Raw genomic sequence first — 27,661 nt, 5'->3', positions numbered from 1 at the left:
ACGGGTGGAGCAGAACGAAGAGTCGTCCTTGAAAGGATGACGTTCAAATGCTTTTCCTATGTTTGGTGAGGAAAGGTGAATAATAATTGATAATATTCATGTAAATTCATTTAAACTTGTTTGTAAATCTAGAATATCAGTAATTTGACATGTTTTACATGTGAATGCTTAAGATTTTGGCGAGTAAATTGATCAGTGCTGGATTGCTTGATTGCGAAGTTCCTTAATCGGCCTACTAGGTTGGTATTTTTATTAATTCATCTGCAAGGCAATTTATTGTAAAAGTTTATTTGACTTTCTTTATTGTATCATGACTGAATGTGAATGTAACAGAGTAATATGAATGTGTTAATCTCCGTTCATGTAGCGTGAGCGAGGAGAATTCATTTCAAGGTCTAGCCTATATGTGATTGGAAGTTAAGCACATGTGTGCCAAATGTCAGTATATCTCTTAATTAAGGTGAGATGCACTTATTCATATTTTCGATGTTGTGTATAAGGTACAGGCTTACTTGGATTCTAACATTTTTTTTAGAATTTTCATACTGCATACATAACAAGGGTGTGGTCCAAAGTTAAGCTGAGATAGTAATAGTGGGACTTGTTTTTTTTTAATTTATTTCATCGTTTTTATTTTTAAACCCTCTTTCTGCATTAAAACATCTAAAACAGATAAAGGAATTTAAGACCCGAAAAAGTACTTGTTGTCCTGCATGTGTATTTTCCCCAGGCTACAAAACTAATACATAGTTTTATAGTACTGTAGTAGTATTCACAAACAAGCGAAAATCTGCAGATGCTGGAAATCAAAGTAATTCACATAAAATGCTAGAGGAACTCAGCAGTTCAGGCAGCATCTATGGGAAAGACTAAACCGTCAATGTTTCAGCCTGAAATGTCAATCGTTTACTCTTTTCCATAGCTGCTGCCTGGCCTGCTGAGTTCCTCCAGCATTTTGTGTGTAATACTGAAGTAATATTGATAGGGTTCTAATCTGTTCTGTATTTCATTTAAGTAAATAATTTGTTACTCAGCTAAAAGGTAGCTTGTCTATTTTCTACCTTTTTAACTATTCCATGAAACTTTGGGTATTTGGGGCCCTGAGACACCAGGCAAGGTCATTTGATTCCAAACAATTAGTTTAGTGATCATTACAGAATGTCTCTCTGGTGCTTCCTGCTCACTCCCCTCTCCCTAACTATGATTCCCCTCTCCCTGTCCCCTTCCCACTCTCAGTCCACAATAGAGACCCATATCAGAAGCAGGTTTATCATCACTCACGTATAAATTAGTTCAGAGATGAGGCGAATGAAATTAACCACTGCGTTTCAAGATCCTGATGGTTGTAGGGTAACAACTGTTCCTGAACCTACTGATTTGAGGCCTGAGGCTCCTTTACCTCCTGCCCAATGGTAGTAGTGAGAAGAGAGCATGGCCTAGATGGTGGGTATCTGAAAGGTGGTGGGTTTTTTATGTAAATATGCAGCACAGATCTAAGAAATCTTCTGTTGACTCTTGAGAAAACAGCTTAATGTCACATTTGAAAGATGACATCAACTGTCAAGTGTTCAATGAAGTACTTAATGTCAAACTGGATTACGTGCTCAAGTTTATGAAATGGGATTTTAGCTCAGAACTTTTCTACTTAAAGTGAAAATGCAGCCAACACACGAATATTTATCCTGTCAAATCCAGTGATTAGTGAAGCTCAAATCACAAATTAATTGCCAGGTCACCACCAATCCCTGCCCACCACTATCCTCAGTAGTGGAAAAAGTAAGTCTCAATTAATTACTGGGTAAAACAGTAATTTATAGTTCTTCACAGTGGATCCAATTTTACTGAGTCTCCATTCTGCTTTGCAACAGCTAGACATCTGCAAGATATACGTCAGGCTTCTGTTCGTTGATTAGAGCTCAGCATTCAACACAATCACCTCCTCAATATCGATAACCAAAATTCAAAAAACTGGGCCTCTGTCTCTGTCTCTGTAGTTGGAACCTCGACTTCCTAATTCACAGGAGCCTTAGATCCCACAACGCCTGTTTCAGAGACAGTGGTTGCCCCTCAACCATGAGGCTCTTGAACTAGTGGTTAACTTCACTCACCTCAACTACTACGGACTAGAAGGGCTGAGATGGCCTGTTTCCATGCTGTAATTGTTGTTAACTCTGAACTGATTCCACAACTAATGGACTCACTTTCAGAGACTCTGAAACTTATGCTCTTAGTATTATTTATTTATTTGTACTCTTTACTGACACAATTTTGCACATTGGATGTTTGTCAGTCATTGTTCTGTATAGATTTTCATAAACTCTAGCATATGTCTTTATTTAAATACGTGCAAGAAAATGAATCTCAAAATAGTATATGGTTACTTATATATAGTTTGATCACAAATTAACTTTGAAATTTTTAATTTTCTTTGAACTTTGAGCATGGGCATCACTGGCACAGTTGGTATTCCTTGTCCCTCCTTGAGTTTCTGATAGAAGGTACCTTGGACCACAGTAGTGTGTGTGATGAATATATTATCGTAATGTTTTTAAGGAGAGATTTCCAGTCAGTGCAGATCAGAAATAACGTCTCCTGCTTGCTGATAACCACACAGGCGCACCTCAAAGATGCGAACTTAGCTTACTGCTTTACTCTCTTTACACTCATGATGGTGCTGCTAACCACAACTCAAATGCCATTTAAAAATATGCAGATGGCCCTACTGTTTTTGGCAGAATCTTAGATGGTGACAAGGAGGTGTGCAGGAGTGAGGTACATCAGCTGGTTTTGTTTGGTCATGAGAATACCCTCAAACTCAATAGCAGCAAGAGCAAGGAACGGATTGAGGACATCAGGAAGGGGAAGTCAGGAGAATGCACAGCATTCTTCATTGAGGAGTCAATGACAGAAAGTGTGAGCAGTTTCAAATTCCTGGATATCAACACCTCGCAGAATCTGTCCTGGGCCCAACACATTGGTGCAATCTCAAAGAAGGCACATCAGCCACTCTACTTCATTAGGGGTTTCAGGAAAATTGGTATCTCACCAAAGACTCATCAAATTTCTACAGACGTACCGCAGGGAGTATTCTGACTGGTTGCATTCCCATCTGATATGGAGGCTTAATGCACAGGATCACAAGAGGCTACAGAGAGTTATAGGCTTGAGGGCACCTTCATGAGGTGGTGCCTCCAGAAGGTGGCATCCACCATTAAGGACCCTTACCAACCTTCTCGTTTCTACCATCTCGGAAAAAGTACAGGAACCTGAAGACCCCATAAAGAGCGATTCAGGAACAACTTCCTCCCCTCCACCATCAGATTTCTGAGTGGCCATGAACCCATGAATTCACCATTATTCTTTTACACTATTTATTTATGTTTGTGATTTATCATAATTGAATATCTTTGCATTGTACTGCTGCAACAAAACAACAAACCTCATGATAATTGTCAGTGATGATAAACTTAATCCTGATTCTGGTTCTGATGTTGAAGTGGACATTGCCGATGAGGCTTTTATTTTATTTATTTAGTGATACCGCGCGGAACACACTCTCCCGACCCATCGAGCCGCACACCACAACCCACCAACTTAACCCTAGCCTAATCACAGGACAATTTACAACGATTAATTAACCTACTAACTGGTACGTCTTGGGACCGTGGGAGGAAACCCACGTGAAAACGGGGCGAACATACAAACTCCTTACAGACGGTGCCAGAATTGAACTCCGAACTCTGAGCTGTAATAGCATCATGCTAACCGCTACGTTACTGTGGCGTATCTGGCAAAAACAAACTACTGCAGACACTGGAATAAGAAGAGAAAATGCTGAAAGCACTCAGCAATTCAGTAGAGAGAAAAATAAAATATTTCAGGACAGAGACATTTAAGCTGAGTTTCGTAAACTTTCTGAATCTTCAGGCTGCCTTAAGAAGGCAATGATGGGGTGTGGGGAGCTGCAGAGACAGTCATAGCTCTCTGGCCTACCACAACCATTCCCACCTTTCTGCCCATTTACTCTCATCCCGTCCCCTCACATTAGGATCACATCATTCTAAACCCTGCCTATTTAGCGCCGCTCCACTAAAGCCCTCCATTGGTCGGGGTCGACCATAGTTGGTGCAGCCTAGCTGTCTCGATATGCAAGCCACATCAGTACATAATGAAGAGAAGCCTGTAGCCAGTGTTCCATCTGGGTAGCTTCCCCTCTCCAGGCTGCCGATGAATCCAAAGGAATGCAAATGACACATTTCACTGTACGTGTGGATGTACATGCGATAAATAATCTGAGTTCAGTACTACGGCCTCCCTACTGCATTACGACCACAAAGCAAAGAAGCAGTGTTAGGCCACACAGGCCATCAAGACTTCTCCACTAAACTACATGTCTGGACCTACGTGTTCTAGACGTGGAGTAATGTTTAGGAACAGAAGCAGGAGAAAGCTACATGGATCCTCAAGGAGACTTGATCTTTTATTAAGACACAAACACGAGTAAAGAGCTGGGAAGTTGATTGGTGAAAGAGGTGAAAGGCCGGAGAAGAGGGAATCTGATAGGAAAGAACAGAAGACAATGGGAGAAGGGAAAGGAGGAGAAGCACCAGAGGGAGGCGAAGGGAAGGGAAGGAGAAAAGGTGTGAGAGGGAGACAGGAATGGGGAATGGTGAATGAGGTGAGGGGACAATTAGTGGAAGTTTGAGAAATTGATGTTTATGCCATCAGCTTGGAGGCTGCCCAGATGGAACATCTAATAAGTTCTTGGCTCATCTTGAGGCTTCAGTTTGTACTTAATATCAAATACCAATTTTCTTCAGAATCCTTCATAACCAGCTGAGATATTTTCTAGTCCATCTAAACACCACTGAGCACAACATGTGCCAAAGTGTATCTTAACTCCACGCCCAAAAGATCTAAGACCATAAGACATAGAAGCAGAATTAGGCCATTCAGCTCATTGAGTCTGCTCCACCATTCCATCATGGCTGACTTATTCAACCCCATTCTCCTGCCTTCTCCCCATAACTTATGGCATCCTGACTAATCAAGAACATATCAACCTCCACTTCAAATATATCCAATGACCTGGCCTCCACAGCCATTTGTGCCAATGAACTCCACAGACTGGCCACCCTCTGGCTAAAGAAATTCCTCCTCAGCTCTGTTCTAAAGGATATTCTTCTGCTCTGATGTGTGCCCTCTGGTCCTAGACTCCCCCACTCTATTTAGTCCTTTCAACATTTGGTAGGTTTCGATGAGATCCCCGTCATTCTTCTAAACTCCTAAAGTGAGTAATGCCCAGAGCAATCAAATGCTAGATATGAGTTGCTGCCTCTCAGTGTCTTTGCAACAAGTTGCTCACACATGCTTTTCTTCTCTCAGTACACTCGCACTCCAAGAAAGTCTGTACGTTTTTTCAATATGATGTTTATTAACAGATCCTTGTGCAGTACTTGGCCCATTTCCTCTGGACTGAAAATAAGATCTCTCTCATTTATATTGTCTGATAGCTTAAGCGGTGAATGATATGGCTGATTCTACAAGGTTAAACAATCCCATGTGTTTAACACATCAAAGTTGCTGGTGAACGCAGCAGGCCAGGCAGCATCTCTAGGAAGAGGTACAGTCGACGTTTCGGGCCGAGACTCTTCGTCAGGACTAACTGAAGGAAGAGTTAGTAAGAGGTTTGAAAGTGGGAGGGAGAGGGGGAGATCCAAAATGATAGGAGAAGACAGGAGGGGGAGAGATGGAACCAAGAGCTGGACAGATGATTGGCAAAAGGGATATAAGAGGATCATGGGACAGGAGGTCCAGGGAGAAGGAAAGGGGGGGGGGGGAGAAACCAGAGGATGGGAGGGGATATAGTCAGAGGGACAGAGGGAGAAAAAGGAGAGTGAGAGAAAGAATGTGTGTATGTAAATAAGTAACGGATGGAGTACGAGGGGGAGGTGGGGCATTAGCGGAAGTTAGAGAAGTCAATGTTCATGCCATCAGGTTGGAGGCTACCCAGACGGAATGTAAGGAGTTGTTCCTCCAACCTGAATGTGGCTTCATCATTACAGTAGAGGAGGCCGTGGATAGACACTCAGGTTGGAGGAACACTCAGACTTATGGGTTATGACTAGAGATAACGAGAGCATTGGAATGTGCGCCGTCCAATGAGGGGAATGTTTTTCTTTCTTGTCTGCCTGAGAGCGACGGATTCGCGGAATTTCGCTAGGTGGAAGATGGAGAGAAAAGATGCCAGAACAGAGTGGTCGAAGGACTGAGTGGACTTGGAATGGGGTCAGGGGTCGACGATGCCCTAGGAAAATTGCTAGAAAAAGAACGGATGGGAAAATCGTGAGCTCCAACATGCACATTCGAATGTTTCATTAAAATGGGACCCTTTCTTCTTGTTTTCTTTACTGACCCTCTGGTCAAATTAAGAATTATAAAGCTCAATAGTTTAATTGCATATGGTGTACTGTTTGTTATTTTGTGGTACTGATTTGTAACAGGGGAAAACATCACGCAGCATCCACACAAACAAGATTTCACCAATTTGGCGGGGGCAGCAACCGTCTTCCCCTAGACTAAAGCAGCCCACCAAACCTGGGGGTTACATCGCTATCAAATCTCCCCTCATTCTTCTACACTCCAGGGAGTAAAGTCCTAACCTATTCAAACTTTCCCTATAATCCAGATGCTCAATTCCCAGCAACGTCCTTGTCAATTTTCTCTGTACTCTTTTAATCTTACTGGTATCTTTCCTGTAGGTAGACGACCAGGAAATGCACACAATACTCCAAATTAGGCTTCACCAATGTTTTATACAACTTCAACGTAATATCCCAGATCCAGTACTCTGTATTTTGATGAAAGCCAATGTGCCAAAAGCTTTCATTCCTACACTACCTACCTATGATGCCATTTTGTAGGAATTATGGATCTGTATTCCCAGATCCCTCAGTTCTACTGCACTCCCCAGTGACCTACTGCTCACCATGTAAGTCCTACTCTGATTTGTCCTCCCAAATTGCAACATTTCACTCTTGCCTGCATTAAATTCTGCCTGATATTTCTCAGCCCATTTTTCCAGCTGATTCAGATCCCACTGAAAACTTTGATGAACTTCCATGCTGTCCATTACGATCCCAGTCTTGGAGTCTTCTGAAAATTTGCTGATCCAGTCATCTGGATCATTGATATAAATGACAAACAACAGTGGACGTAACATCAATCCCTGCGGCACTCCACTAGTGAGAGACGCAACAATCTACTACCACTCTCTGGCATCCCTCATAAAGCCAATGTCTAATCCAATTTCCTCCCTCATCTTGAACACCAACTGACTGAACCTCCTTGACTAATCTTCCATGTGGTACCTTGTCAAAGGCCTTGCTAAAGCCAATGTATTTAATAATACAGTAATATATGAGTAATCTTAAAAATATATTGTTTGATTAAGCAATCTTGTTTGTTTAAATAATTCATTACGGGTTATATGTTAAAATACTTGAATTGCATATGTCATTGATCTACAAGATGATAAGTGCGCGTCTCAGTTAAAGAACAAAGTTAGACTGCCATCTCTTGGTTCTCTTGTTTTCCTTTGAATTAGTTTAATATTTTGGAGTCACCAAACATAACAATGACAAAGAAGTATTTTTAAAACAAACTTGAGATGGCTACTGACCTGTTGAAGTGCAGCAAGGTATTCAAGCTAAAAAAATAAAGCAGTGCAGCACATTTTTCTGAAGGGAAGACACGATCAAGTTTACACAAAAGGCAGTAAACAGAATATTCATGGGTTCATAAACAGTTAACACCACGTGCTAATAATCATAAATAAAAGCAGAAATGGCTGGCTGAATCAGACAGATCGACTCATTCCATTGCTTACTGGCTCATGTATACTTAGCTAATCAAACAGTATTTTGAAGCAAATGAAATTGCCAATGAGAAACAAGTTTCAATTTTGCTGAGCACATTGAGTTTAAAGGCATATGATTTGCTTCAAAGTTTAACTGTTCCAACCAAACCAGCCAAAATGAGCTTTGTTGATATTGTATAAATAATGCAGGAACATTTAGAACCAAAACCATTGTTGATTTCAGATTGCTTCAGGTTTCATACATGGAATCAAAAGGAAGAGGACTCCAAAAGGGACTTGGGAGTCCTTACACAGAACACCCTAAAGGTTAACTTGCAGGTTAAGTTCGTGGTAAGGAAGGCAAATGCAGTGTTAGCATTCATTTCAAGACATCGAAAATATAAGAGCAGAGATGTGATGCTGAGGCTTTATAAGGCACTGGTGGGGCCTCATATGATAACCTTTTCATTCCAGGAATCATTCTTGTGAACCTCCTCTTAGCCCTCTCCAATGCCAGTGCATCTTTTTTTAGATGAGGAGCCAACAACTGTTCACAATACTCAAGGTGAGTATTATGTATTGTGTATTGAGTATTGTTATCATATGAAGTATGTTTGGAGGCTCTGGGCCTTTACTCACTGGAATTCAGAAGGATGAGGGGGATCTTATTGAAACCTTTCAAATGTTGAAAGGCCTAAATAGAGTATATGTGGAAAGGATATTTCCCATAGTAGAGGAACCTAGGACAAGAGGGCACAGCCTCAGGATAGAGGGGTGTCCATTTAAAACAGAGATGCAGAAAATTTATTTAGCCAGAGGTGGTAATTTTGTGGAATTTGTTACCACATGCAGCTGTAGAGGCTAGATCACTGGGTATATTTAGAGCAAAGATTGATAGATTATTGATTGGCCACGGCATTAAATGTTACAGGGAGAAGGCTGGGGAGTAGGGCTGAGGAGGGGATAAAAAAGGGTCAGCCATATCTGAATGCTGGAACACTCAATGGGCCAAGTAGCCTAATTCTGCTCCTACGTCCTTGGGTCTATGGTCTTATTTCTGCAATTCAGGTGGCTAAATTGAAGAGATTGTTTGAGCATTTTCAGTTTAATGATGGGCTTAATGAGGTACTGAGAGATAATTTACTTTGTGGAATCTTACAAGAAAGCATTCAAAAATGGCTCCCAACTGAAACACAACTTATATTTAAGGGCGCAAATATGAGGAAATCTGCAGATGCTATAACTTCAAGCAAAACGCACAAAAAATGCTGGTGAATGCAGCAGGCCAGGCAGCGTCTATAGGAAGAGGTACAGTCGACATTTCGGGCTGAGACCCTTCGTCAGGACTAACTGAAAGAAGAGATAGTAAGAGATTTGAAAGTGGGAGGTAGAGGTGGAGATCCAAAATGATAGGAGAAGACAGGAGGGGGAGGGTCAGAGTTAAGAGCTGGAAAGTTGATTGGCAAAAGGGATACGAGGCTGGAGAAGGGAGGGGATCATGGGATGGGAGGTCTAGGGAGAAAGGAAGGGGGGGGAACCCAGAGGATGGGCAAGGAGTTATAGTGAGAGGGACAGAGGAAGAAAAAAGAGAGAAGAAAAGGGGGAAAAATAATAATAATAAATAAATAAGGGATGGGGTACGAAGGGGAGGTGGGGCATTAACGGAAGTTAGAGAAGTCGATGTTCATGCCATCAGGTTGGAGGCTACCCAGACGGAATATAAGGTGTTGTTCCTCCAACCTGATTGTGGCTTCATCTTGACAGTAGGGGAGGCCGTAGATAGACTTATCAGAATGGGAATGGGACGTGGAATTAAAATGTGTGGCCACTGGGAGATCCTGCTTTCTCTGACAGACAGAGCGTAGGTGTTCAGCAAAATGGTCTCCCAGCCTGCATCGGGTCTACCTCTTCCTATAGATGCTACCTGGCCTGCTGCGTTCACCAGCATTTCTTTGTGTGTGTGTGTGTGTGTGTGTGTGTGTGGGTGTGTGTGCTTACATTTAAGAGAACAGTTGAAATTGCTGTATCAATGGAAACAGCAGACAGAGACAAAATTGAGCTGCAGATCAGGAATAAAGGTGAGCATGAACAAAATTGCAACATCTCAGCAAAAAGTGGCCTGGCTAAACAAATTGTGTTACTGTTAAGGCAGGAGCTCACATGCACCAGACACGATCAAATTTTACACAAAAGGCAGTAAACAGAATATTCATGGGTTCATAAACAGTTAACACCACGTGCTAATAATCATAAATAAAAGCAGAAATGGCTGGGTAAATCAGACAGATCGACTCATTCCATTGCTTACTGGCTCATGTATACTTAGCTAATCAAACAGTATTTTGAAGCAAATGAAATTGCCAATGAGAAACAAGTTTCAATTTTGCTGAGCACATTGAGTTTAAAGGCATATGATTTGCTTCAAAGTTTAACTGTTCCAACCAAACCAGCCAAAATGAGCTTTGTTGATATTGTATAAATAATGCAGGAACATTTAGAACCAAAACCATTGTTGATTTCAGATTGCTTCAGGTTTCATACATGGAATCAAAAGGAAGAGGACTCCAAAAGGGACTTGGGAGTCCTTACACAGAACACCCTAAAGGTTAACTTGCAGGTTAAGTTCGTGGTAAGGAAGGCAAATGCAGTGTTAGCATTCATTTCAAGACATCGAAAATATAAGAGCAGAGATGTGATGCTGAGGCTTTATAAGGCACTGGTGGGGCCTCATATGATAACCTTTTCATTCCAGGAATCATTCTTGTGAACCTCCTCTTAGCCCTCTCCAATGCCAGTGCATCTTTTTTTAGATGAGGAGCCAACAACTGTTCACAATACTCAAGGTGAGTATTATGTATTGTGTATTGAGTATTGTTATCATATGAAGTATGTTTGGAGGCTCTGGGCCTTTACTCACTGGAATTCAGAAGGATGAGGGGGATCATATTGAAACCTTTCAAATGTTGAAAGGCCTAGATAGAGTATATGTGGAAAGGATGTTTCCCATAGTAGAGGAACCTAGGACAAGAGGGCACAGCCTCAGGATAGAGGGGTGTCCATTTAAAATAGAGATGCAGAAAATTTATTTAGCCAGAAGGTGGTAATTTTGTGGAATTTGTTACCACATGCAGCTGTAGAGGCTAGATCACTGGGTATATTTAGAGCAAAGATTGATAGATTATTGATTGGCCATGGCATTAAATGTTACAGGGAGAAGGCTGGGGAGGAGGGCTGAGGAGGGGATAAAAAAGGGTCAGCCATATCTGAATGGTGGAACACTCAATGGGCCAAATAGCCTAATTCTGGTCCTACGTCCTTGGGTCTATGGTCTTATTTCTGCAATTCAGGTGGCTAAATTGAAGAGATTGTCTGAGCATTTTCAGTTTAATGATGGGCTTAATGAGGTACTGAGAGATAATTTACTTTGTGGAATCTTACAAGAAAGCATTCAAAAATGGCTCCCAACTGAAACACAACTTATATTTAAGGGCGCAAATATGAGGAAATCTGCAGATGCTAGAAATTCAAGCAACACACACAAAAAATGCTGGTGAATGCAGCAGGCCAGACAGTGTCTATAGGAAGAGGTACAGTCGACATTTCGGGCTGAGACTCTTCGTCAGGACTAACTGAAAGAAGAGATAGTAAGAGATTTGAAAGTGGGAGGTAGAGGTGGAGATCCAAAATGATAGGAGAAGACAGGAGGGGGAGGGTCAGAGCTAAGAGCTGGAAAGTTGATTGGCAAAAGGGATACGAGGCTGGAGAAGGGAGATGATCATGGGATGGGAGGTCTAGGGAGAAAGGAAGGGGGGGGAACCCAGAGGATGGGCAAGGAGTTATAGTGAGAGGGACAGAGGAAGAAAAAAGAGAGAAGAAATGGGGGAAAAATAATAATAATAAATAAATAAGGAATGGGGTACAAAGGGGAGGTGGGGCATTAATGGAAGCTAGAGAAGTCGATGTTCATGCCATCAGGTTGGAGGCTACCCAGACGGAATATAAGGTGTTGTTCCTTCAACCTGATTGTGGCTTCATCTTGACAGTAGGGGAGGCCGTAGATAGACTTATCAGAATGGGAATAGGACGTGGAATTAAAATGTGTGGCCACTGGGAGATCCTGCTTTCTCTGACAGACAGAGTGTAGGTGTTCAACGAAATGGTCTCCCAGCCTGCATCGGGTCTACCTCTTCCTATAGATGCTACCTGGCCTGCTGCGTTCACCAGCACTTTTTTTGTGTGTGTGTGTGTGTGTGTGTGTGTGTGTGTGTGTGTGTGTGTGTGCTTACATTTAAGAGAGCAGTTGAAATTGCTGTATCAATGGAAACAGCAGACAGAGACAAAATTGAGCTGCAGTTCAGGAATAAAGGTGAGCATGAACAAAATTGCAACATCTCAGCAAAAAGTGGCCTGGCTAAACAAGTTGTGTTACTGTTAAGGCAGGAGCTCACATGCACCAGACCAATACAGATTTAAGGGTGAAACTTGCAGAAAATGCAACAAGTAGGACACATACAAAGAGCATGATGGGCAGAGAAAAATAAATGGACTGCACAAGGAAGACAAAAAGCTAAAAAGTCAAGTTGCAGTTTCAAAAAGAGCACATATCTTCATGCAGTTGATGAAAAATCTACTAATGATAAGAGTGACATAGGAAGGAGTAATCTCAAGATTTCCAGTGTGAAAATTAACAATAGAAAAGCAATATAACTTATGACAAAGATGAACAGCAAATTAACTAAAATGAAATTATACTCTGGTTCAGCTGTTTCAGTCATTCCACAAAATAAGTTTGAATGGTATTTCAAAGGCACTGAATTGAAGCCTGCAAATATCCAACTAAGAACTTATATACATTTCTGTGGGAATGACATTCGCAACAGTGAAATACAATAACCAACAAGCCATATTGAGCATGGATGTGGTAAAAATAGGAGGACCAGCTTTGTGCAGGGTGGCTGAGACAACTACTGTACAACTTGTTTGAAGATCCATCTGCCATTTGCATGCCACATCCTCTACAACAGAGTTAACTGAAAGTGAATTAAGAAAGGTACTGGACGATGCCACAACTGTCTCCATGCTGTATACCATGAACCATTGCCAACAGAGGAGAAGCAGGTGTTGGTACCAACTTCTATGTCTCTGGTTAGAAAGCATATTGGATCAAGGATGGACCATGCTGCTCAGAGGAATTGTGAAAATGATGAAAGCAGTAGTCCGACTACAACAGTTTTGTACACAACATATCTGTGAAAGATTATAATATGTTAATCAGGCAGTTACTTGAAAAATGTGCTTTGGTTTTGAGCTGGAAGAGAGTTTAATGAGCTTCAGGAAAGTTGCAAGCATTCAGCTTTTGTGAGACTAAAGAACCAGAATCTACTCAGATTTCATTCAAGTTATTGCATGAACTTCAAGTGGGAGACAAAAAGTTACTTGTAAAAGTAGATGCAAAGACCAAAGCTCAGCTGGATGAATGGAGACCAAAACAAAGGAGCCAATAGAGATACGAAAAAAAAAAGGATTCATCAGATAATCTTGAGGATGCTGAAACCAAGAGGAGAGATCAGTTTGTAAAAGGTGCAATAGAAGGATTAATAAGAGAATACTCCTGTGAGTTAAATGCACCTTCCCAAGATCAAGATGCACAAACTAGGAGAAGAAAAGAAGAAGAAAGTTGTCCAGAGCTGTCAGAACCACTTCCTGCTGTCTCAGAGTCAACTCCTTCAACTACCCCGGTGGAGATCCCAGAACCTGGGATTGTTTTTACAGCTACAAGTCTCCCCTGCCAAGCACAGTGACGCCCTTTTTCAGGAAAGATACCATCCCACAAGAGTAAGAAAGCATCCCTGGCAATTAAATCTTTAGGCCTGAATAGGACAATTTAAAAATTGACTATGCTGTGGGATGTCTGCATATAGTAGTTTCTTTATATCGCATATTGTGTATATAGTTGAATGCATTCTCTTTTGAGTTGGAGTTTATAGCTAGGCAGAGCGGAGGCTTGTATATTTAATACTTCAGTAATATTTGAGCAATATTGTAAATATATTGCTTGATTAAGCATTCTTGCTTATTTAAATAATTCATTACAGGTTATATATAAAAATATGTGAATTGCATATGTCATAATGATAAAGAACAAAGTTAAATTCACATCTCTCGGCTGTCTTTGTCACGATGTGCACTTGAACACAACTGTGGAGAAAAGACAAACTCCCATGTGGAGACGGCAACCAGGGATGACTCGTAAGAGTTCCAACAAAACATTGGTGGCTTGGCAGAGTGTTAACTCTAGATGTAACATTGTCAAAGCTAGGACCCCGCAATAAGTGCTAATTGGGCATCCAATTTTTTAAAATATCACAGAATGCAGAAAACCCATTCCAGTCAAAATAAACGAAACAAGATAAAACAGAAATTATCAGGGATTCACGACTCTCGTTAAAACAGCAATTAAGCAATACAGATGCTCTAGAAACCTCATTGCCCAATGCGCTCTAGCTCCCCACACAGGCCCAAAGAGCTCATTACAGCTAGAGAGCTCATTACCCTCTTCTTTTCCTTTGAATTAGTTTTAAAGTTTTGGAGTTACAAAACATAACAGATTACATGTAGACTGTATTTCCTTCATCAACGTTCCTGAAGACCTCCTCAAATAACTCTATTGATTGGTTAGACACAACCTACTACACACAAAGACACGTTGACTATCCCTCATCAGCATGTCTTTCCAAATGTTTATATATATGGTCCCTTAGAATACCATCCAATAACTTAGCCACTACTGACGTCAAGCTCACCAACCTATAATTCCCTGGTTTATTCCTAGAGCCTTGTTAAAAATATGGAACAACATTAGCCATTCTCCAATCCTCCGCACCTCACCCTTTGTCAAAGACATTCTAAATATCTCAGCCAGGGCCCATGCAGTTTCTACACTGGTCATCCACGAGGTCTGAGAGAACACCTTGTCAGGCCCTGGATGTTTATCTGCCCTCCTTTACAACAAGGCACATAAATGATCATAGAATATAGAACAGTTCATCACAGACATCTCTGAGGAGTGTCACCTTATCATGGTGGAGAGACTTGTGAGTTCCTGAGATCCCAAGAATGATGCCTCCTGGATCTTAGCTCCTGGCAGGGTCATCCATGGGATAAGGTCAAGGAGGAGCTTTGACCAGCGGCCAATCCAGACATCAGAAGTTTGGAGAGGAGGAGACTTCAATCTGGTTCACAGCCCGAGGATAATAGGCAAGAGCAGCATAATAGAGCTTTGACCAGTGGCCAATCGGCGTTTAGGATTAATTAGTAACAGCAAATTAAAGGAAGGCTGGATCATCGTCCGAGTGGACATAATCAGAGTGGTGGTATTAAGGCTTTAGCTCCTCAAAGCTTCAGCAAAGAGAGATTTGACTCAGAGAAAGCAAAAGAAAGAAAAGCCCGTGTTTTTTTCCTTCTCTTCTTTCTATCCGCTCAGCTAGGTAGAGGTGCCAGGCAGGATAGTTGAATGCTCCTCATGCAGGATCTGTGAAAGCAGGGAGAGCTGCAGTGTCCCTGACCACTACAAATGCAAGGAGTGCATCCGGCTGCAGCTTCTAACAAACTGTGTTAAGGAGCTGGAGCTGGAACTGGATGAACTCCGGAGGCTGGGGTGGGGGGGGTTGGGGGTTGTGTGATAGATAGGATATATAGAGAGGTAGTTACACCCAAGATGCAGGACACAGGAAACTGGGTGACAGTCAGGAAGGGGAAAGGGGTTACGGAGCCAGTGCGGAGTGCCCCTGTGTACATCCCCCTCAACAACAGGTACATCATTTTGGATACTGTCGAGGTGGATGATCTTAGAGAGGAAAGTCACAGTAGTCGGGTCTCTGGCACTGAGTCTGCCTCTGTGACTCAGAAGGGAAGGTGAAGAAGAGGCACGCTCTGGTGACAGGGGATTCATTAGTAAGGGGAATGGACAGGTCAGGCAAGAATGAGATTCCTGGATGGTATGTTGCCTCCCAGGTGCCAGGGTTCGGATTATCTCGGATCAAGTTCTTAGCATTCTTCAGTGGGACAGTGAACAGCCAGAAGTTGTGGTCCATGTAGGTACCAATGACATGGGTAGGATGAGTGATGAGGTTCTGCATAGGTAGTTCAGGGAGGTAGGTGCTAAGTTAAAGAGCAGGACCTGCAGGGTTGTGATCTCTGGCTTGATGCCCATGCCACGTGCTAGTGAGACCGGAGCTAGGAAGGTTACACAGTTTAATACGTGGCTAAGGAGGGCAGAAGATTTTTTTGGAGCATTGAGCACTCTTCTGTGGAAGGTGGGACGTGTACAGAAGGGACGGCTTGTAGCTGAACTGGAGGGGGACTAATATCTTAGTGGGAAGGTTTGTTAATGCTGCATAGTGGGGTTTAAACTAGAGTTGCAGGGGGATGAGAACCAGAGTCCCAGAACAGTTAGTGGAGCAGTTGTGGAGACAAATGTTGGCAAGACGTCAGACAAAGTTAGGGTTCAAAAGGCTGAGAATACTGTGACAAAATGGAAAAGGGTGAATACAGGACTGAAAGTATTGCATCTTAATGTGAGCAGTACATAAAATAAGATAGATGAACTTGTAGCACATTTCCAAAGACAGGTATGATGTTGTAGCCGTCACTGAATCATGGCTGAAAGAAGATTACAGCTGGGAACTTAACATCCAAGGAAACATGAAAGTACAGCCAGGGAGGCAGAATGGGTGGTGTTGCTCTGTTGGAAAAGAATGAAATCAAATCATGAGAAAGAGGTGACATAGGGCTGGTAGGTGTTGAATCATTGTGGATACAGCTAAGGAACTGCAAAGGTAAAAGACCCTGATGGGAGTTGTATACAGACCCTCAAACAGTAGTAAGGATGTGGCCTACAAATTACAACAGGAGATAGAAAATGCATGCCAAAAGGGAAAGGTTAGAATTGGTGTGAGGGATTTCAATATGCAGGTAGGTTGGGAAAATCAGGTTGGTGCTGGATTACAGGATGGGGAATTTCTAGCGTGCTTACAAGATGGCATTTTAGAACAGGTCATGGTTGAGCGCACTAGAGGATCAGCAATTCAGATTTGGGTGTTGTGCAATGAACCACAATTAATTACAGAGCTTAGGGTAAACGAACCTTAGGGGCAAGTGATCATAATACGATCAAATTCACCCTGAAATTTGAGAAGGAGAAGCTAAAGTCAGATGTATCAGTATTACAGTGGAGTAAAGGGCATTACAGAGTCATGAGAGAGGAGTTGGTCAGAATAGATGGGAAAAGAACACTGGTGGGGATGACGGCAGAGCACCAATGGCAGGAATTTCTGGAAGCAATTCAGAAGACAGAATATATACATCCCAAAGATGAAGTATTCTAAAGACAAGATTACACAACCATGGCTAACAAGAGAAATCAAAACAAACATAAAAGCCAAACAACAGGAATTCTGCAGATGCTGGAAATTCAAGCAACACGCATCAAAGTTACTGGTGAACGCAGCAGGCCAGGCAGCATCTCTAGGAAGAGGTACAGTCCACGTTTCATGCCGAGAAAAAGCCAAAGAGAGCATATAATACAGTAAAGATTACTGGGAAGTTAAGAAATTGGGAAGCTCTTAAAATCCAACACAAGGCAAGTGAAAAAATCATTAAGAAGGTAAAGATGGAATATGAAAGTAAGCTAACCAATAATATTAAAGAGGATACCAAAAGTTTCTTCACATACATAAAGTGTAAAACAGAGGTGAGAGTGGACGTCAGAGTGCTGGAAAACGATGCTGAAGAGGTAGTATTGGGGGACGATGAAATAGTGGATAAACCGAGTAAGTATTTTGCATCAGTCTTCACTGTGAAAGACATTAGTAGTATGGTGGAAGTTCCAGGTGTCAAGGGGCATGAAGTGTGTGGATACCATTACTAGAGAGAAGGTTCTTGGGGAAACTGAAAGGTCTGAAGGTAGGTAACTCACCTGCACTATATGGTGTACACGCCAGGGTTCTGAAAGAGGTGGCTGAAGAGATTGAGGAGGCATTAGTAATGATGTTTCAAGAAGCACTAGATTCTTGAACGGTTCCAGAAGACTGGAAAATTGCAAAAGTCACTCCACTCTTCAAGAAGGGAGAGAGGCAGAAGAAAGGAAACCACAGGCCAGTTAGTCTGACCTCAGTGGTTGGGAAGATGTTAGAGTGGATTGTTAAAGCTGAGGTCTCAGGGTACTGGGAGGCACAGGACAAAATAAGCCGTAGTCAGCATAGTTTCCTCAAGGAAAATCTTGCCTGACAGATCTGTTAGAATTTTTTGAGGAAGTAACAAGCAGGATAGATAAAGGAGAATTGATTGATGTTGGTACTTGGATTTTCAAGAAGGCCTTTGACAAGGTGCCATGTGAGGCTGCTTAACAAGCTATGAGCCCATGGTATTACAGGAAGTATTTTAGCATGGATAAAGCAGTGGCTGATTGGCAGGAGGCAAAGAGTGGGAATAAAGGGAACCTTTTCTGACTGTCTGCCTGTGACTAGTGGTGCTCTGGGGTCAGTGCTGGGACTGATTATTTTTATGTTATATGTCAATGATTTGGATGATGGAATTGATGGCTTTGTTGCAAAGTTTACAGGCAATCTGAAGAGAGGTGGACGGGCAAGTAGTTTTGCAGAAGTAGAGGCTACAGAAAGACAGACAGATTAGGCGGATGGGCAAAGAAATGGCAGATGGAATACTGCGTTGGAAAATGTATGGTTATGCATTTTGGTGGAAGAAATGAAAGGATTAACTATTTTCAAAAAAATACGAAAAACTGAGGTGCAAAGGAACTTGGGAGTCCTTGTACAGGATTCCCTAATGGTTAACTTGCAGGTTGTGTCTGCGGTGATGAAGGCAAATGCAATGTTAATATTCATTTCAAGAGGACTAGGATATAAAAGCAAGGATGTAATGTTGAAACTTTATAAAGCACTGGTGAGGCCTCACTTGGAGTAGTGTGAGCAGTTTTGGTCCCTTATTTTTGAAAGGATCTTCTGAAACTGGAGAGGGTTCAAAGGAGGTTCATGAAAATAATTCCAGGATTGAATGGTTTGTCATATGAAGAGTGTTGATGGCTTTGGGCCTATATTCACTAGAATACAGAAGAATGAGGAGTGACCTAATTTAAACCTATCAAATGGTGAAAGGCCTTGATAGAGTGGATGTGGAGATGATGTTTCCTATGGTGGGAGAGTCTAAGATCAAAGGGCACAGCCTCAGAATAGAGGGGCATCTTTTTAGAACTGAGTTAAGGAGGAATTTTTTTAGCCAGAGGGTGGCGAATCTGTGGAATTCTTTGCCACAGGCAGCTGTGGAGGCCAGGTCTTTATGTATATTTATGGAAGAGGTTAATAGATTCTTGATTGGTCAGGGCTTGAAGGGATAGAGGGAGGAGGCAGGAGATTGGGGCTGAGAGGAAAATTGGATCAGCCACGATGAAATGGCAGAGCAGACTCGATGGGCCAAATGGCCTAAGCTTGCCCCTATATTTTCTGGTCTTATGGATGTTCCAGACAAAGAGCAATACAACCCAGGTTTCAATGTGGAGGTAGAGGAAGATGATAACACATCAGAATGACGGTGAATGCAGAGGAAAGGCTGCAGGCAGTGAAGGGTCCCCAAATGGTCAAGGCCTGTGCATCCTCCCCACGTTAAACAAAGCCACGCACGTGCATTCACCATTAAGTGCAACCCCTTAGGAGAACATTGCACTTGACTCAAGTGATTGCTCTATTCGTACTACATCACAGTAAGGCCCTTCGGCCCTATTTTTGTGCTAGCCCATTAACCTACTCCAAGATCAATCTAACCTATCTCTCTCATATAGCACTCAACTTTTCTGTCATCCATGTGCCTATCTGAGAGTCTCTAGCTCCGCTGCTGGTAGCACATTCCACGCACCCACCACTCCGTGTGTAAAAAAATACCTCTGACATCCCCTATACTTTCCTTCGATCATCTCCTCCTATTAACTATTTCTGCCCTGGAGGAATAAATCTCTACCTGCCCACTCTTATCATCTGTACACTTCTATCAAGTCTCCTCTCATACTTCCGCGCCGAAGGGAAAAAAAACCTTAGCGTTCTCAACCTATCCGATAAGACACGCTCCGTAAACCAGGCAGCATCCTGGTACATCTTCTCTGCGCCCTCTCTGAAGCTTCCACATCCTTCCTATAATGAGGCGACCAGAACAGAAGACGATGATTCACGTGTGGTCTAACTAGAGATAAATCAGCTCGCAGTTTTCATCTCTGTCGTTAACGTTTTTGAACCCGGGTGACTGGCGTCTCTCTCACGAGGGTTTGCAGTTTTAAATCACATCCGCAACATTGAGGGTTTTTTTTTAACTAGTTTTGGGGACCTCACCAACGGTGCCTTATGTCTGGTCTCCTACACCAGGCACATGCAACATTGACAAGTGACAAGCCAGGTACTAAAGCTTCGAGATACGAGAGGAATGGTTAAACTAACTTCAGAAAGGCTGACTCCTGGAGTAGATTGGTGTCCAACACTTCACAAAAACAAAGCACAATAGAATTCTCCAGTGGGGCTGAGTGTTCAAGAAAATCAGGTTAACGTAATAAAAGCTAAAACGGATAGTCCTTGGGTCTCTAATAAACCTCGATGTTCCTAATAGGTATACACACCATAACTTGTTCTACAGAGAAATGCAAATGATCGCGTTGCAAATAGCTTGAAATAAAAGCGATATTAAAAACCCAAAAGCACACACCGTGAAGAAGAAAAAATTACCGATATTCACGGCTGATGGATCCTTAGATAATAAATATTCGCACCATTCCGCTGCCTGTCTTCAGCGCTGATGTCAACAAATACATGGCACGGTTTGCATCCAGTTTTTGTACCGGCAGTCAGAGAGAGAGAGAGAGAGAGAGAGAGAGATAGGGGGAGGGAGAGGGGGAGGGAAAGGGAGAGAGAGGAGACGGAGGAGGAGAGGTAAGAGAAGAGAGATGGAGGAGGGGAGGGAGGAGAGATGGATGGAGAGAGAGAGAGATTGGGGAGAGGGATGGGAGAAGGGGGAGAGGGAGCAGGGGTAGAGAGAGCAGAGGTAGAGAGGGAGAGGGAGAGAAAGGAGAGAGAGAGAGAGAGAGAGATAGAAGAGAGGTGAATGTGTGTGTGTGTGAGAGAGAGAGAGAGCGAGAGCGAGAGAGAGACTCCTCGCCAAGTCGATCGATTTAGCAGCAGAGAAGACAAATACAACACGGATGGAAGGGGGCGCCTATTTCCTCCTGCTCTCGGTGATAACCCAGCGTCCAGCACTGCTCACAAAGCCCTGCACCCTGGCGACGGAGCACACTTGCGACCCCCAGGTCCTAACGCTGATACTGTCAGGAGCAAAGGCAACGACAACACTCTCTCTTGCCTCCTATCGCAGTATCGTTCTGCAACAATGGAGCAATTTGGAAACACTGGTTTCGTGCTAAGCGCCATGGGTTTAATTAGTAACTTGGTTCATTATTGTCACATGCACCCGAATACAGTGAAATCATCATCAGGGATCCCCACCACCCAGGCGATGCTTTTTTCTCACTGCTGCCGTCAGAAAGGAGGTACAGGAGTCTCAGGACCCACTCCACCAGGTTCAGGAAGATTTATCACCCCTCAAGCATCAGGCTCTTGAACCAGAGAGGATAACTTCATTCCATTTCACCCTCCCAGACACTGAACTGTTCCCAGACCTATGGACTCACCTTTAATGACTTTTCATCTCATGTTCTCAGTATATATCATTTATTTATTTATTTATCTCTCCTCTCCCTTTTTTTATTCTTTTTGTATTTGCGCAATTTGTTGTCTTTTGCACATTGGTTGTCCGTCCTGTTTAGTACAATTTTTCATAGATTCTATTGCATTCCTTTGTATTTACTGTGAACTTCGAAAAATTTAGTTTTGCATGCCACACACACCAATCATTTTGTCACATCATGATATCCAGATGCAATGTTTAAGAGAAGTTTGGGTGAGTACATGGATGGAAGTGATCTGGAGGGCTATGGTCCAGGTACGGGCCAACAAGACCAGGCAGATTAACAGTTCGGCATTGGATTGGGCCAAAAGGCCTGTTTCTGGGCTGCAGTACTTCATGATTATCACAGCAGTGAGGTACAACGGAGAATAACAGGATGCAGAATAATGTTACGGAGTCAGATAATATGATGCAAGACTACAACGAGGCAGACCGTGGGATCAGGAATCCACCTAATTGTACTGAAGGACTGTTCTCTGTCTGCCCCGCTGCCTCAGCCTCAAACAGCGGCTGTTCACTTCCTTCCACAGGTGCCGAATTCCTCCCGCATTTTGTGTGTGTTGCTCAGAAATAGAAAATAGACTGGCTCTGTGAGGCACTAACTACAAGGAGTAGATAGTCATCCTCTTGCTGTACATATTAAACGTGCAACTTTTAGACTCCTCTTCAGATTCCAGAAGAGAAGTTCAATGTCTGTGCTTTGCAGCATCATGTGATGAGCTCAAAAAATGAGTCTATTTGTCTCCAGTCTAAATGTTTTCACAGGCCCTTTGACCCACGATATTGTGCTGACCTTTTAACCTATTGTAAAGCCCATCTAACACTTCACTCCCACATAGCCTTCATATTTTTCTTTCATTCATGTTTATATCTGGGAGTCTCTAAAATGCTGATGTATTCTCTCCACTACCAACCCAGTAGGGCTTTCCACCACTCTCTGTGTGTAAACAACTTGCCCCTGACACCCCCCACTCTCCAGCACCACCCCCGACAGTGCTTTCCATTACGCTCTGTGTAAACAACCTACCTGTGACACCCCCCACTCTCCCTCATCACTCCCGGCAGCACTTTCCACCATTCTGTGTGTAAACAACCTACCTCTGACACCACCCCCCCTCCACCAGCCCCAGCAGCACTTTCCACCACTGTCTGTGTGTAAGCAACCTACCTCTGACACACCCACCCCCCCAACTCTCGACCATCAATCCTGGCAGCACTTTACGTCACTCTCGGTGTAAACAACCTACCTCTGATATCCCCCCCTATACTTTCCTCCAATTGCTTTTTAATTACCATCATCATCATTAAGTGCCGTGTCATAAGATATAGCTGATCATGCTCTTTCCATGACCATGATCGTTCATGTCAAAGTTTTCTTCAGAAGGGGTTTGACATTGTCTTCTGCTGGGCAATATCATAAACCCAGCCATTATCAATACTCTTTAGAAATTGTTTGCCTGGTGTCAGTTGTCACATAACCAGGACTTGTGATATGCACCAACTGCTCATCCTTTTTGTTTACTTTAGTCAGAGGGTGGTAAATCTGTGGAATTTGTTGCCACGAGTGGCTGTGGAGGCCAAGTCACTGGGTGCATTTAAGGCAGAGATAGATAGGTTCTTGATTAGCCAGGGCATCAAAGGGTATGGGGAGAAGGCAGGGGAGTGGTGATGGCTGGAAGAATTGGATCAGCCCATGATTGAATGGTGGAGCAGACTCGATGGGCCGAATGGCCGACTCCTGCTCCTATATCTTATGGTCTTATGATCATCCACCACCTGCTCCCAAGGCTTCATATGACCCTGAGTGAGGGCTAAGCAGGTGTTATACCTTGTCCAAGGGTGACTTGCAGGCTAGCAGAGGGAAGGAGCGCCTTACACGTCCTTAGGTAGAGACGTATCTCCACCCCGCCACAAAATTTAAAATTAGATCCCCTCGTATGTTTACTCAGAGAACAAAGAGTTTCCCCAACAGATCCATTCTTGTGTGTTCTTTTGCTCCCAGCCCACACCCTGTCCTTTCCGTTTACCTTTGACCCTTGAATTCGACGCTTTATGTCAGTAACCTTTTTTTGATTAAAATTTGTTACACGTGCATTGAAACACCAAAATATAGGGTGAAGTACATCAGTTTGCATCAACGACAAACACAGTCCAAGGATGTGCTGGGGGCAGCCCATCAGTGTCACCATGCTTCTGGCAGCAACATAGCTTTCGAACCCACTACTTTCTATATTCATATGAAGAAAGACTGGATGAACTGGGCTTGTACTCGTTGGAATTTAGAAGATTGAGGGGGGATCTGATTGAAACGTATAAGATCCTAAAGGGATTGGACAGGCTAGATGCAGGAAGATTGTTCCCGATGTTGGGGAAGTCCAGAACGAGGGGCCACAGTTTGAGGATAGAGGGGAAGCCTTTTAGGACCGATATTAGGAAAAACTTCTTCACACAGAGAGTAGTGAATCTGTGGAATTCTCTGCCACAGGAAACAGTTGAGGCCAGTTCATTGGCTATATTTAAGAGGGAGTTAGATATGGCCCTTGTGGCTACGGGGGTCAGGGGGTATGGAGGGAAGGCTGGGGCGGGGTTCTGAATTGGATGATCAGCCATGATCATAATAAACGGCAGTGCTGGCTCGAAGGGTCGAATGGCCTACTCCTGCACCTATTTTTCTATGTTTCTATGTTTCTAACCCTAACACGCAATTAACCTCAGCTAAAATTCTGAACTGGTGCATTAACTTTCAAAGATAGGAGGTGACATTATTCAACCCACAATATTGTGCTGACCTTTTAAGCTCCTCTGTGATCAATCTAATCCTTCCCACCCACATAGCCCTCCATTATTCTTTCATCTATGTCCCTTTCTAAGAGCCTCTTAAATGTCTCCAATGTATCTCCCTCTAATACCACCCCGGCAGCGTGTTCCACGCACCCACCATCTCTCTGTGATAATCTTACTTCTGACATCCCCTTTATACTTTCTTCCGATCACCTTAAGATTGTGCCCCCTCATGTAAACCATTTCTACCCTGGGAAAATCACTGGCCGTCTACTTGATCTGTGCCTCTTATCATCCTGTACACTTTTATCAAGTCACCACTCATCCTGAGCAGCATGCACAAAATGCTAGAGGAACTCAGCAGAGTCAGTCAGAGGGGAATAAACAATCTTCCTTCACTTAATAGGAGAAATCTCCAGCTTGCTCAACGTGAAACATCAACACTTCCTTTCCTCCTACTGATGAGGCTTAACACATTAAGTTCCTCCTGCAGGTTATAGAACATAGAATAGTACAGCACAGTACAGGCCCTTTGGCCCACAATGTTGTGCCGACCCTCAAACCCTGCCTCCCATATAACCCCCCACATTAAATTCCTCCATATACCTGTCCAGTAGTCTCTTAAATTTCACTAGTGTATCTGCCTCCACCACTGACTCAGGCAGTGTATTCCACACACCAACCACTCTCTGAGTAAAAAACCTTCCTCTAATATCCCCCTTGAACTTTCCACCTCTTACCTTAAAGCCATGTCCTCTTGTATTGAGCAGTGGTGCCCTGGGGAAGAGGAACTGGCTATCTACTCTATCTATTCCTCTTAATATCTTGTATACCTCTATCATGTCTCCTCTCATCCTCCTTCTCTCCAAAGAGTAAAGCCCTAGCTCCCTTAATCTCTGATCATAATGCATACTCTCTAAACCAGGCAGCATCCTGGTAAATCTCCTCTGTACCCTTTCCAATGCTTCCACATCCTTCCTATAGTGAAGTGACCAGAACTGGACACAGTACTCCAAGTGTGGCCTAACCAGAATTTTATAGGGCCGCATCATTACCTCACGACTCTTAAACTCTGTCCCTCAACTTATGAAAGCTAACACTCCATAAGCTTTCTTAAATAACCTATCTACCTATGAGGCAACTTTCAGGGATCTGTGGACATGTACCCCCAGATCCCTCTGCACCTCCACACTACCAAGTATCCTGCCATTTACTTTGCACTCTGCCTTGGAGTTTGTCCTTCCAAAGTGTACCACCTCACACTTCTTCGGGTTGAATTCCATCTGCCACTTCACAGGCCACTTCTGCATCCTATCAATGTCTCTTTGCAATCTTCAACAATCCTCTACACTATCCACAACACCACTAACCTTTGTGTTGTCTGCAATCTTGCCAACCCACCCTTCCACCCCCACATCCAGGTAGTTAACAAAAATCACGAAAAGTAGAGGTCTCAGAACTGATCTTTGTGGGACATGACTAGTATCCAAGCTCTCAGTTCATCCCCTTTGTTCCTGATGCTTCTTGCATTGAAATACACACACTTTAGCCCTTCTTCCTCACTACCTTTATGCCCTTTATTCTGCTTCTCTTTCCTCAAAGCCTCTCTGTATGTTAGATCTGGATTTACTCCATGCACTTCTTTCACTGCTCTATCGCTCTGGGTCCCAACCCCCTCGCAAATTAGTTTAAGCCCTCCCGAACCATACTAGCAAACCTACTTGCTAGGATATTGCTCCCCCTCGAGTTCAGGTGCAACCCATCCATTCTGTACAGGTCCCACCATCCCCACAAGAGATCCCAATGATCCAAAAATCTAAAACTCCGCCCCCTGCACCAACTCGTCAGCCACGCATTCAGCTGCCATCTTCTCCAATTCTTACCATCTCTGTCACGTAGCGCTGGCAGCAATCCTGAGAACGCCACCCTTGAGGTCCTGTTCTTCAGCCTTCTGCCTATTTCCCAAAACTCACACTTCAGGACTTCATCCCTCTTCCTGCCTATGTCATTGGTACCAACATGTATCATGACTTCTGGTTGCTTTCCCTCTCATAACAAGATGTCGTGCACCTGGTCAGAGACATCCCGGACCCTGGCACCCGGCAGGCAACAAACCATGGGGATGTCCTTCTCACGTCCACCAAATCTCCTGTCTGCTCCCCTGACTATAGAGTCTGCAATGATGACAGCTCTCCTCTTTTCCGTCCCACCCTTCTGCACCACAGGGTCAGACTCAGTGCCGGAGGCCCTGCCACCGTGGCTCACACCTGACCGGTCGTCCCTGCCAACAGTATCCAGGACGGGAAACTTATTATTCAGGGGAATGGCTACAGGGTGCTCTGCACTACCTGTCTGCTCACCTTCGCTTTCCCCCCTCCGACCGTCACCCAACGACCTGCTTCCAGCAGCCTAAGTGTGACTACCTCCCTGTAGCTCTCATCTATGACTGCCTCATTCTCCCTTATGGGTTGAGGGTCATCCAGCTGTTGCTCCAGATTCCTTCCACGGTCTTCCAGATCGCCCAGCCGCATGCACTTCTGGCAGATGTGACTCTGTGGGAGAGGGGAGTTCCCCCAAGACTGCCACATCTCACATGAGAGGCACATGTGTGGAATGTCCAGTGATAAGCATGCTGCATGACGTTAAAATTCAAAGTTCAAAGTAAATTTATTATCAAAGAGCATGTATGTCTCCATATACTAACCTGAGATTCATTTTCTTGCAGGTGGACTCAATAAATCCATGGAACAATAACCTTAACAGAATCAATAAAAGACTGCACCAACTTGGATATTCAACCAGAGTGCAAAAAACACAAACTGTGCAAATACAAAAAGAAAGAAATAATAATAATAAATAAATAAACAATAAATATCAAGAACATGAGATGAAGAGTTCTTGAAAGTGATGGGGCAAGTGAGGTTGAGTGAAGTTATCCTCTTTGTTTCAAGAGCCTGATAGATGAGGGGTAATAACTGCTCCTGAATCTGGTGGTGTGAGTCCAGAGGCTCCTTTAACTCCTTCTTGATGGCAGTAGTTGAGAAGAGAGCATGTCCTGGGTGGTGGGTTCCCTGATGATGGATGCTGCTTTCTAGGAAATGAGAGTAGAAATAGGATTTCTGGAAAATGAAGCAGGAGAAATAATAATGGGAGACAAGGGGATGACTGATGAACTAAATGAGTATTTTGCATCAGTCTTCACTGTGGTGGACACGAGCAGTATGC

At 43.3% G+C, this 27,661-nt stretch overlaps 1 protein-coding gene and 1 long non-coding RNA gene across 3 annotated transcripts in view; one reads left to right on the top strand and one right to left on the bottom strand.

The window, feature by feature from the left end:
• The window catches only part of rab27b (RAB27B, member RAS oncogene family), a 186,266-nt gene extending 165,526 nt beyond the window's left edge, over nucleotides 1–20,740 (bottom strand). Inside the window, exon 1 of the mRNA XM_072252214.1 lies at nucleotides 20,641–20,740. The gene's annotated coding sequence lies outside the window, so the exon portion shown is untranslated. The remainder of the gene's footprint in view (nucleotides 1–20,640) is intronic.
• LOC140194895 (uncharacterized) lies at nucleotides 21–27,240 on the top strand. 2 transcript variants are annotated; one of them, XR_011885323.1, is made up of 5 exons: nucleotides 21–75; nucleotides 174–239; nucleotides 8,333–8,423; nucleotides 10,611–10,701; nucleotides 27,162–27,240. It is a non-coding gene; the product is annotated as an uncharacterized lncRNA (long non-coding RNA). The 2 variants fall into 2 exon arrangements; XR_011885322.1 differs by having other exon boundaries at nucleotides 27–239.
• Nucleotides 27,241–27,661: the final 421 nt, after the last annotated feature.

Source organism: Mobula birostris, chromosome 3 (genome assembly GCF_030028105.1).
Source record: "Mobula birostris isolate sMobBir1 chromosome 3, sMobBir1.hap1, whole genome shotgun sequence".
In the NCBI taxonomy this organism is placed as follows: Eukaryota; Metazoa; Chordata; class Chondrichthyes; order Myliobatiformes; family Myliobatidae; genus Mobula; species Mobula birostris.
This window is presented reverse-complemented; position numbering and strand designations above follow the sequence as displayed.